The 12,378-nt window shown below is 41.6% G+C and overlaps 1 protein-coding gene and 1 pseudogene across 6 annotated transcripts in view; both read right to left on the bottom strand.

The window, feature by feature from the left end:
* The window catches only part of Strn3 (striatin 3), an 81,085-nt gene that overhangs the window by 55,987 nt on the left and 12,720 nt on the right, over positions 1-12,378 (bottom strand). The window lies entirely within an intron of this gene.
* LOC100764934 lies at positions 5,243-6,737 on the bottom strand (annotated as a pseudogene).

The following is a 12,378-nucleotide window of genomic DNA, read 5'->3' as shown; positions in this document are numbered from 1 at the left end:
AGGGCCCAACTCTGCCTGGGGAGTGGTGGGTGGATGGGGTGGGGGAGGAGTGATGGGAGTGAGGGGAGGGAGAGGGAGAAGGGACTTACATGTGAAACAAGCTTGTTCCCTAACTTGAACTAAAAAAAAAGAATAAATAAACACTAAAGTTTAAAAGGAAAAAAAAAAAAAAAGACAACTACACACCGGCAAACTATAGCTGAGGGATGAAATGAATGTTTTCAGTTATCCCACAGCCAACAGCTACAATCCAGGCAAAGAAAGGCTACAGCATCATTGGCACCAAACTTACCCATTCCTATTGACAAATGACAGTGTCTCAAATATGCAGGGTTCTACAAATCACACAGAAAATAAAACTTCTGACAAGGCCCACAAGCACCCGTCTGATGCCATCTTCTATAAATACCACCATCTCTGGCTCTTCTAAGTATTGTCAGCAGTTTTGTGTCCAAAGTAAATCCCTTGGCATTTGCCACAACTAAATCAGTAGCTACTGCAGCTCAGGCTTCTAATGCTAAAGCCAAGGCACCAGAAACACTGTCACCAATAATTGCCAGCACAATCCTAGCAACATAGGCCACTAATCCAGCAATAAAAGCTGTATCCTCGATGCCTGTTTCAACTGCACCCATTGCACATCCATACTAGCCTCAGAGGCACCTGCAGTAGAATCCATGCACCAAGGAACTCTCTTTCAGTCCACTACCTGCTCAAATGCTGGGACTAGCTCGCTATGCTCCTGGTCTGTGCGTCCACCACCGCATTTGATTTTAACACAGAGGATTTAGAAACTGGTGCAATCATAGGAGATAACACCACCCATTTGGCCACAGATTACCTCACCACTCAAACTTCCCCTGCAAATGTGTAGCTTGAACATATTTTATTAGAGCTATAGAGATTTGTTACTGTAAATGGCAAACACTTTGAGGTCGGAGATTCTGTTTATTACTGACCAAGATGGCTATTCTTTATCAAGTTGGCCAGGTTAAGCATCACCTTCTTTGTTAAATATGACTCTGAATATGGTGGTGAGTCTTTGTCAATGATTTCATCATCGGTACTCTGATCACTGGTGGATTTAGATAATACAACAGCACTGTTGGGAAGCAGTGAAAAAGGTAGGAGAGGTGGGGCCAAGTTAGAGAAAGGAAATCACTTGGGGTAAGTCCTTGTGTGCTATTTTTGCCATGGCTTCCTCCTATATTCCTGTCTTTCTGCTTCATGGCCACACCATGTGAACTCCTCTGTTCCACCATGGGCATCCTTCCATCACAGACTGATGATATCTGAATCTGTGAGCTAAACCACTTTGGTTGTTTTATATACTTAGTCTCAAATACAAGAAAAGTTACTAACCCAGAAAACTGGTACCAAAGACCCAGTCACACTGTCACTAAACTCAACTTACTAAAGTTCTGGGCCTATGGAACAGTCCACAATAAAGATTTGGAAATATGAAGAAGTAGGTTATAAAGCCCCTAGAATGCTGGAAGCAAAGGTTCGTGGTGACTTGGAGCATTTAGAAAAGCAGAAAGGCAATTGAAATATAGACAGTGAAGGCCAGACCCAAGAGCTTCAGATGAGAATGGGGACCACACTGGAGACTGAACTGAACTCTGGAACCCAGTTTGGGGGGAGGGGGGAGATTGGATGGAGATCAAAGGGGTCATTACCAGGCTGGTGAAACCCACAGAAACAGCTGGCCTGAACAAGGGGGAGCACATCAACCCCAGACTGCTCTCTGCCAGCACAGGACTGATCCAGACCCCTGAACATGGATGTCAATAAGGAGGCCTCCACACTCTATGGGGCCCCTGGTGGTGGATCAGTATTTTTCCCTGGTTTAAGAAGGGACTTTGAGAGCCCATCCCACGTGAAGGGATGCACTCTCGGCCTGGACACATGGGGGAGGGTCTAGGCCCAGCCCAGGATGATGTGGTGGATTTTGGGGAGCCCCCATCGAGGGACCTACCCTGCCTGGGGAGTAGATGGGTTGGAGTGGGGGGGGCAACTGGGGGTGGAGGGGAGGGAGAGGGAGAAGAGATTGACATGTGAAGCAAGCTTGTTCCTAATTTCAACTAATAATAAAAAAAAAAGAATCTCGGGGCTGGAGAGATGGCTCAGAGGTTAAGAGCACTGGCTGCTCTTCCAGAGGACCTGGGTTCAATTCCCAACATCTGCATGGCAGATCACAATTGTCTGTAACTCCAGTTCCAGGGGACCTGGCACCCTCACAGAGACACACATGCAAGCAAAACACCAATGCACATAAAATAAAGATAAATTATTAAAAAAAAAAACAAAACTCAAGTACACTCACATCTAAGAGCCAACATTAACTTAACTTCATTTCTGAATTAGAATTTTTAACATTTAATTGTCGTGTACATGAGGATGGAGACTATGAACAACATTGTGTACATGTGAAGGTCAGAAGACAACTTGTGGGGCTTGGTTCTCTCCTTCCACCATGTGGATTTAGGGATACAACTTATGTCCTCTGCCTCGGCAGCAAGCACATTTACCTGCTAAGTCATCTTGCCGATCCTGAATTAGAATTTTTAACATTAACAAGCTCCAAGTCAATCTGGCAAAACTATCTAAATTAGTAAGCAGAATTTTTTCTTTAAAAAAAATAAAATTGCCAGTTCAATTTGAGACCAAAAAATACTGGAATCAACCCTTGTTTCACAATTACTTAAATCAGATGAATGCCACCAAAAGTAAGTTCAAATAAGATATGAATTTTCTATCTTTTGTTCATAATATTATTTTTTAAAAGATTATTATTTAAGGCCAGACAGTGGTGGCACACACCTTTAATCCCAGCACTCCAGAAGCAGAAGCAGGAGGATCTCTGTGAGTTCAAGGCCAGCCTGGTCTATGAAGAGAGTTCCAGGACAGCTAGGGATGTTACACAGAGAAACCATGTCTGGGGGTGTTGGGGGGGGGAGCTTATTATTTTCGTGTGCACACATATGTATGCACAGGCCAGAAGAAGACACTGGATCCCCTGCAGCTCCAGATACAGGTGATTTTAAGTTGCTCAGTATGAGTACTGAGAACTGAACTTGGGAACTCTGAAGAACATTAATTGCTTCTAACCATTTAACCATCCATCTAGTTCCCTTTTTTGTTATTGTTGTTTGGTTGGTTTTCTTGTTTTGTTTTGTTTTGTTTTGTTTAAGACAGAATCTCAAGAGCCCAAGCTAGCCTCAAATTCAATGTGTAGCACAGGATGACCTTGAACTTCTTATTCTGCCTCTACCTCTCACATGCTATGATTATAGATGTGTACCAACATGTCTAATGTCTAGTCTTTATGTGGTACAGAGGATGAACTCCCTTGGGGTTCCAATTCATGCATGCTAAGCAAGCCAGCACTCTATCAAATGAGTTATATCCTCAAAAGGAAAAAAAAAAAAACATTTTTCTTATTGAACAATGTTATAAATTACAGTTTTCCATTTTCCCAATTGTAAACACAGGAATAACCTTACAATTCATTTTTTATATTTTAAGTTTATGGATTTATTCTTATGTATATGGATGTTTTCACCAAAGAGATCAGAAGAGGGTGTTGAGAATCCCCTAGGAATTGACTTGAGTTCTCTCGAAGAGCAGCCAGTACTCTTAATCATGGGGCTGTCTGTCTCACCAGTCCCACATGTACAATTTTTTACACAATCTTAGCCTAGTTTTTGTTTTTCATATTCTACTTTAAAATAAGACAAAGCTGTTTTACATAACTAAAGGGGAATTCATTTGGTCCAAATAAGTATGGTTGTAATTTCAGAGGCTTTACTACTCTACTGCATACTAATTCAGAACACTAATGATCAAAATCAAAAATATTTAAAATATTTGAGAATCTGAACATGAGTAAGATTAAAAAACTGTAAATTTTATGAGTCAGTTATTTCTCCTTAGATTTTGTGCTACAGTGTATAAAATTCAACCGACATTTTTTCATGTAAGCAATTTTAAAATGTTCAAGGGGGTTAGAAGACAGGAGCATAGTCTCTATACTTAACTTTAAGAAAGTCAACAAAGAAGTAGGCCATGGTGTACCCCGTCATCAACTAGGTAAAATTAGACATGAAGATTGCCAGAAGTTTGAGGTCTAAACTACATAATACCAAGATAGCCAGAGCTACAAACCTGCAAGCGTCTCTCACTTGACACATTACAACTACAGGTACTTCAGGATCCCCTAGGCTTTAAGTCTCTTAAAAATTCCATGACCTCTTCCCACCAGAATGGCCTAAGGAAAGTTTTAAGTTTACTACTCCTCATAAAAAATTATAAGAACTTAAGACTCTCGCCAATTCAGCCAGGCGTTAATGGTACACGCCTTTAATCCCAGCACTCGGGAGGCAGAGGCAGGCGGATCTGAGTTCGAGGCCAGCCTGGTCTCCAGAGCAAGTGCCAGGATAGGCTCCAAAGCTACACAGAGAAACCCTGTCTCAGGAAGAAAAAAAAAAAAAAAGACTCGACAATTCATAAAGTCATTATCTTAATGACTTTTCTATTGCTGTAGTAAGACATCATGACCAAGACAAAGAGTTTAATTTGGGCTTATTGTTTCAGAGGGTTAGAGTTCATAATGGAACAAAGGAAGAGCTGAGAGCTTACATTTTGATCTGAAAAGTAGGAAGAGCAGTGGCAGTCTTTTAAAACATCAGACCTCACCACAGTGACATTATCTCCTCCACCCAGGCCACATCTCCTAATACTTCCCAATTTCACCAACTCAGGAACAAGTCTTCAAATATATGAGTTTATGGGAGGTCATTCTATTTAAATCACCACAATCACTTAATTCTTTTAGTGAGGTTCAGCTTTTAAATATCTCAGGAAGAAATTGTCAAATCACTAACCACTAATTAAAACCACTTAGAAATATAAACTTTTACAGAGTGCACTGTTCTCATAATTTTGACAGCTGAACTTGTAGAGTAACAGAAACTTAATAATTTGAACAGCCATTTAGAAAAGTCCTCCAAGACATCCTTTTATCCAACTACTTTTTTAAATATTCCATTTATTTATTTCCTATATATGTGAGAGAATACACAACCAGTACAGGACAGCTGTAGGAGCTTGTTTACTCCTACCATGCAGATCCTCGAGATCAAACTCAGGTCATCAGGTTTTAATCCATCTCACCAGCCCTTTCTAACTATCTCATACTCCTTAAAAGTTAGTTTTTATTTTATGAATCTGTTTTTGTTTCTTTTTTTTTTGGGGGGGGGGGTAAGCAAACCCAGGAACTTCAACTACTTCAGCAGCCCTTATCTTTTCACTCTGATTTTTTTCTAAAGGTGACATCTCTTTATTGTCTCAGTCCAGACCTGGCCCAGCAGCTCCCCCATCAGGAGCCTCTGGTCCAGAGGAGATCCTGGTGGTGGTCTCTGGACGGTCTGTGTGAAGGGGGTATCAGCAGAGGCGACAGGTGCTTCAGGGCTGTGTGACACAGCACTGGGCCCCTTGCTGACAGGTACCCTTCCTTAAACAGTTTGCAAGGAAATGTCTTGAGGCAGCTGCCCATGGGGCTGGGTCCTCAGCTGGCCCCTTCCACTTATTCTGTAGCAGCCTGTGCCTCTCCTCCACACCTTTACTTGCTGCCTTGCCCCCTGACTGGGCACAAAGCCGAGTACCCCAGTTGGCTTCTGGACTGGCCTGGAAGTGCTTGAGTCCTTGCTGGCTGGAACTAGGGTTGGAGTCTTCCTGGATGTTGAAGTTGGCCTTCAGCCTGGGCTTCCTGGCGAGAATTCAGATTGCTGGGCTCTGTTCTGACAGTCGCTTCCCAGCATGATGTCCCAGAGACTACATTTTTATGGCATGGGAGAGAGAGACTCAGAAGCTAGCGTGAAGGAAAGTTGACAGAAGGTGGTATGTGTTGCTGTGGATAGTGCTACTCAGCTGGTCCAGTGTGTAGTAGAAAGGGACATCAGGAAGTTAAACACTCGATAACAACATCAGTAACAACACTCAGAACACCTCAGATCTGCTTGGTGGTGTGAATGCAGCCAGGATTAGTGGTCACTGTCTAGGTCATGGATGGGCTCTAACTACATGGGGCCTATAAGCCGGTATCACTTCCACAGTGTTCACACTCAGGTCACTGGAGGACCACAGGCCACAGAGAACTTTGACCTTGCCACCTGGGTCTCCCAACACTTTGCCAAGGCACCGCAGTAGAAGGCTCTGCAACCCATACACTGGAACACCAGGGCCTGCTTGCTGAGGACTTAAACGTGGCCTGGCCTGTGAAAATGAGCACACACACACAAAAAAATCAGACACAGAAGTCAGTGTTGATGCTGGGCAGTGACACCATGAAACACTGGTAGCAGCTGGCGTGCAAATGCATGCTATGCAGCACAATTCTCAGGGCCATTTCATTGCAGGCCCAGCTCTTGTGGGCCATGCCCATACTTGCTGTAGTTTGTCTCTCTGCTGTTCCCTGCCAATACTGCCATGTCCATGCAGGTGACACACAGAAGTCCTCCATCATCCACAGCCTGCACTGCTACATCCAAGATGGGGGTGGGGCTGCCAGAGAGGTCCAGATAAATGATATCAAAACACTCAGATGCCTGTACACCAGCATCCAAGCATCTGCCAGGTTGGGCTATACAAGTTCCACACCACTGAGCTCTACAGCCAGGCAGAAAAAAAATCAATGGGAACCAGACTGGAGGCCAGGAACCTCTAGGGCAAATCAGATGGAGGACAGACCAGAAGCTGCCAGGCCTTCCAGCATTCGTAGACCTTCCTCATAGATCCCACCAACTGCAGTTGTCAGAGGCTGCTCTCTTGGGTCAGGGTTTCCATTCTCTTTCTTTTCAGCCTTTTCCTCCTCTTGCTCAGACAAGTTCTCAGCCACTGTTTGTAAGTCCTTTTCTCCTGGCACCTTGATCTGGATTTCCTTGGCCTAAAGAATTCAAAACTCAGTGATCACAGCACATCTTTCTGTTCACAGGACCCAACAAGTCACGCTTCCCACATTAGGGTCTGGAAATGGTCATGTTGGCAGAGAAGATGGGCTGTTCACTCTGCTTTTTAAAGTTTCTTATTAATGCCCAATGTGACCTTGAATTTGAGATATTCCTGCTTCAACCTCCAGAGACTGAAAATTATAGATACATGCCAGGCAGTGATGGCACACACCTGTAATCTCAGCACTCAGAAGGCAGAGTATCTTTGTATCTCTGAATTTGAGGTCAGCCTGGTCTACAAAGTAAGTTACAGGACACCCAGGGTTACACAGAGAAACCCTGACTTGAAAAACAAAACAAAACAAAACAAAAAAGCCATCTCTCCATTCCCTTCTTAAAAATACAACTACCATGTGATCCAACAATCCTACCTCCCTGGCTTAATCCAGAACTGAAAACACAAGTCTCAGGGATCTGCACAAGTTCACAGCAGCACTGTTCACAAAAGCTAAGAAGTAGAAGCAATACAAATGTCCATCAACAGATTAAAAGACAAACACACACACACACACACACACACACACACACACACACACACACACACACAGAGAGAGAGAGAGAGAGAGAGGGGGAGGGAGTTGGTAGCACAGGTCTGTGATCCTGGAACTTGAAAAGGATCAAAAGTTCAACGTCATCCTCAGCTACATAGTCAATTCAAGGCCAGCCTGGACTACAAGAGAATCTGTCTCACATAAGCGCGCGCGCGCACACACACACACACACACACACACACACACACACACACACACACACACACAGACAAGGAGGGAGGGACAGTAAAGGAAATTGTGGCATATGACACAACACATGGCTGAACCTTGGGGGGGTCACAAGAAAAATATTATGCCATTCCACTTATATGATATATCTAGAGTCAGATTTATGCAGACATAGCACATTAAAAAATAGTTTAGAAACAGAAAGTAGAATGAGAGATGGCAGGAGCTGGGGAGAAAGAGGAAATATTCTAGGGACTGGTTGTATAACAAGATGAAATACTTATCACCACTGAACTGTATATATAGAATGATGGTAAATTTTAACAGGTTGTGGGGGCACATCTATGTAATCCCATTCCTAGAGATGCAAGGGAAATCATGGGTTCAAAACCACACTGAGCTTCATTAATAGACCCTGTGTCAGAAAGCAAAATCAAACAGTAACAATGATTCTTCTAAGGTTGGAATGTTTGTACTACTAACTCACAACAAAACATGTAATTTTCCTGCCTTTCATTATAAAATAATTATTCCACATTAGAAATAATTTCTTCAACTTTATTTAAAACTTATCTTAAAACGACCTTTATTATTACCCTTAATTTTAGTCCTCAACAATCAAAGTACTATTACTTGACATGAACATTAAATACAAATGCAAATTGATGTAAGCAACAGTAATGACACAGATGATCTGCAGTTGAGATAATCCACTACAACTATACAAGCGACTTCTTACTTATATTGATTCAGCCAGCAAATGGTGAAGGGTTTCCATTACCTGATAACTCATCTCATTAGAAGTTTCCAAAGTTAAGAGTGAAATCATCTTCTTAGAAAGTTAAAAAAAAATCAGACCCATCTATTCAAAATGCTATCCCTCCAGAAACTATTTGTTGGTACTAAAGTATCTGCACATGGTTTACCATTGTTCCTAGGAGCAAGATGATTCCAAAAGACATTTTAAAAATTACTCAGTTTTAGAACTCTTAACACTTTTTTCTTAGGAATTACAGAAAATCAAGTGAAGAAATAAAATACTGATCCAAGTACACTATCCTAGACATGTAGACAGATGAATATATATATATATATATATATATATATATATATATATATATATATATATATATATATATATCCAAATCCCTACTTATCACTAACTAGCTTTATAAATGCCCATTAGCCTTTCTTAGCTTCTTCACTTGTTAAACGTAAAGACTGATTAGATGTCTTTTCATTATATGTTAATAACAGGACTAGAAAGATGGCTTAGTGAGTACTATCAAGCCTTTCACCTGAGTTTGTTACCTGGAACCCATATAGTGGAAGTAGAAAACCAACTCCCACAGATTGTCTTTTGTCTGTCTCTCTCTCACACACACACACACACACACCACTCACCATAGTATGTGCATGACCACATACATACACAAATACATATAAAAATTTAATGACATGTTCACTAAACTCAATTTCTACAATTATGATTTTAGGAATCTACTGTGACACTTCCAATGCTGAAATGGTTAAATCATTTATACACATTAAAAACAAAACAGCCTTTTCAAAAATGCCTTAGCAATACCACTTACCCATCTTGAGGGTATACAATTTAGATAGCAAGGAAGACAGCTCAGCAAGTAGAAATATCTGTGACACAGCAGATCTGATCCCCAAATCCCAACAGCAAGGGAGTTGTCCTTTGACAGACATAGACACACACAATCCCTGTACTTACATGTACAATAAGTAAATTTAAAAATGTATAGCATTCAATGCCTGTGTGAGCATCAATGTTTTTTCTTTGGTTTTTTGAGGTAGGGTTGCTCTCTGTAGCCCTGGCTATCCTGGAACTCACTCTGTGGACCACCAGGCTGGTCTTGAACTCTTGAGAACCACTTGCCTCCTGAGTGCTAGAATTAAAGTAGAGGGCACCACCATGCCCCACCATCAATTATTTTTTTAAAAAAGAAAAACATACGCCGGGCATCGCTGGTGCATGCCTTTAATCCCAGCACTCAGCAGTCAGAGGCAGGCAGATCTCTGAGTTCGGTACCAGTCTGGTCTATAGAGTGAGTTCAAGGCAGGCTCCAAAACTACAAAGAAATCCTGTCTTGAAAACCAAAAAAGAAAAACGAAAGAAAGGAAAGGAAAGACAACTTGAAAGAATTATATTCTAGAGCTTTCTCTTGAGAACTACTAATCCATTACAGAAGAAAATCATACATGCCTGTAACTCCAGGCTAAAGCAGAAAGATCAAAAGTTCAAGTGTTCAACATCCTTAGCCATCAGGGAAATGCAAATCAAAACAACTTTGAGATAACTATCTTACTCCTGTCAGAATGGCCAAAATCAAAAACACCAATGACAGTTTATGCTGGAGAGGATGTGGAGAAAGGGGAACACTTCTCCACTGCTGGTGGGAGTGCAAACTTGTACAGCCACTTTGGAAATCAGTATGGCGACTCCTCAAGAAAATGGGAATCAGTCTACCACAAGATCCAGCAATTCCACTCTTAGACATATACCCAAAAGAAGCACATTCAAACAACAATGACATCTGTCTGTTCAACAATGTTCATAGCAGCACTGTTTGTAATAGCCAGAAACTGGAAGCAGCCTAGATGCCCCTCAATCGAAGAATGGATAGAGAAAATGTGGTACATTTACACAATGGAGTATTACTCAGTGGAAAGAAACAATGGAATCTTGAAATTTGCAGGAAAATGGATGGAACTAGAAGAAACCATTCTGAGCGAGGTAACCCAATCACAAAAAGACACACATGGTCTCACTCATATGTGGATTTTATACATAGAGTAAAGGATTGCCAGCCTACAATCCACACTGCCAGAGATGCTAGTAAACAAGGAGGACCCTAAGAGAGACATACATGGTCCCCTGGAGAAGGAGAAAGTGTCAAGATCCCCTGAGCAAATTGAGAGCACGGTGAGAGAAGGGAGGGAGCTATGAGAATGAGAGGGGAAGAAGAGGAAGGATGCAGAGGTCATGAAGAAGCAGAAAGGTTGAGTCAGGGGAAGAATAGAAGAAAGGATATGTGATAGGTAGGGTTTTAGTTGGGGGGGTTGTTAGGGGAGGACAGGAGAGAGAAGGGAACTGAGATTGTCATGTAAAACAATCTTGTTTCTAATTCAATTTAAAAAAAGATTAAAAAAATACACACAAGTTAAACTTGGTCATGCTAACTGGTGTCCTTTTTCTTGGGGGGGGGGGGGTCAACAACAACAAAAAGTTCAAGACAAACCTAAGATGGTTACAGGAAAAACTGTCTCAAAAAAAAAAAAATTAAAAAGTTTGTTTTTTTAAAAAGGCCAGGCCTGGTGATAGAGCCCATAACTACCCACTGAAGAGGCTGCTGCAGGAAAATCAGAGTTCAGGCTTGCCTGGGCTACAAAGTGAACCCAAGGTCACCCTGGGCAATTTAGTGACACCTTGTCTTAAAATAAGAAGGAAACCGAAATAAGTCTTAATGGTAGAGCACCTCCCAGCATGCATCAGGTCCTAGATTCAATCCCCGGCACCAAAGAGGAGGTCAAAGGAGAGAAGGAGAAAGGGATAGAGGAGGGGAGCTAATCACTCATTTTTTTGTTTGTTTGTTTGTTTTTTCTTAAATGAAAGTGAATCTAGAAGTCACAGTGATATACCTATCTCCCTTCTGGAATGAAGGATTTATTGTCCAGCTGCTGGGAGTGGTACCGGAAAGCAAACAGATCTCAGATGTCAGTTCTCTTCCTTCAGGAACTGCCCAGGGCTCAACTGAACTGTCCCAAGTCACCTTCACCTAATGATTAATCCAAACAGGGACTTAAAGGCCTAACTAACCCTTTACCTCAAATTAGGACATCCCTAAATCTATGTCAACTTCAACGTTCCTAAAGGAGGCCAACTGAACTTTTGATTTATACTGTATTGCAGCTCCAATCCCTACCCACCACATGCCAAATGGTAATCTCAGTTAGCTAAAATGCCAGAAGATGCCCAACTTGCAACCATTGGTGAAAATGTTTAAGAAAACAGACCTTAAAACAAAGCAAAGTATCAACAACCTGGCATCTCAGCTGCCAATCCCCATCAATGGTGGTGAGCAGAACAGAGACCCTTGCAAAAGCAGAAATACAACCAGTAAAACTTCCCCATGGGGTAACTCAGGTAGCTTCCCAGTGGAAGACAAGACAAAAGCTGATGAATCCTTTCTGTAAATGGCTACATGATCTTTCATGTAGGAAAGGGATAATTAACATTAGGCTTTCTATCATTTATTTCAGTCTTCTTGTTTTTGTTTTAGATCTCTTAAATAAAAAAGAGGAGGAAGAGCTGGAGAGATAGCTCAGCAGTTAAGAGTATTTACTTCCAAGTTCAGTTCTACCTCTGGTGGCTCCATGACTACAGCTCCCCAAGAGGAAATCGCAGCCCCCCCCCAGACACACAAAATAAATTTCTTTTTAAAAATTAGTCACTGAAAATCCTGACAGTTTCTAGAATGAGTTTGGCTTGCAAGTGATATTTTGTCAACCTCTTCTCTAGCAAATGAAATACATAAAAAAGCATTTTTGAAGTATGAGGAAACAGTAATTGCAGAGAACCATGAAAAGTTAGTTTTTTGTAAAGGACAATTAATCCACTG

Source organism: Cricetulus griseus, chromosome 5, assembly GCF_003668045.3.
Source record: "Cricetulus griseus strain 17A/GY chromosome 5, alternate assembly CriGri-PICRH-1.0, whole genome shotgun sequence".
NCBI lineage: Eukaryota > Metazoa > Chordata > Mammalia > Rodentia > Cricetidae > Cricetulus > Cricetulus griseus.
This window is presented reverse-complemented; position numbering and strand designations above follow the sequence as displayed.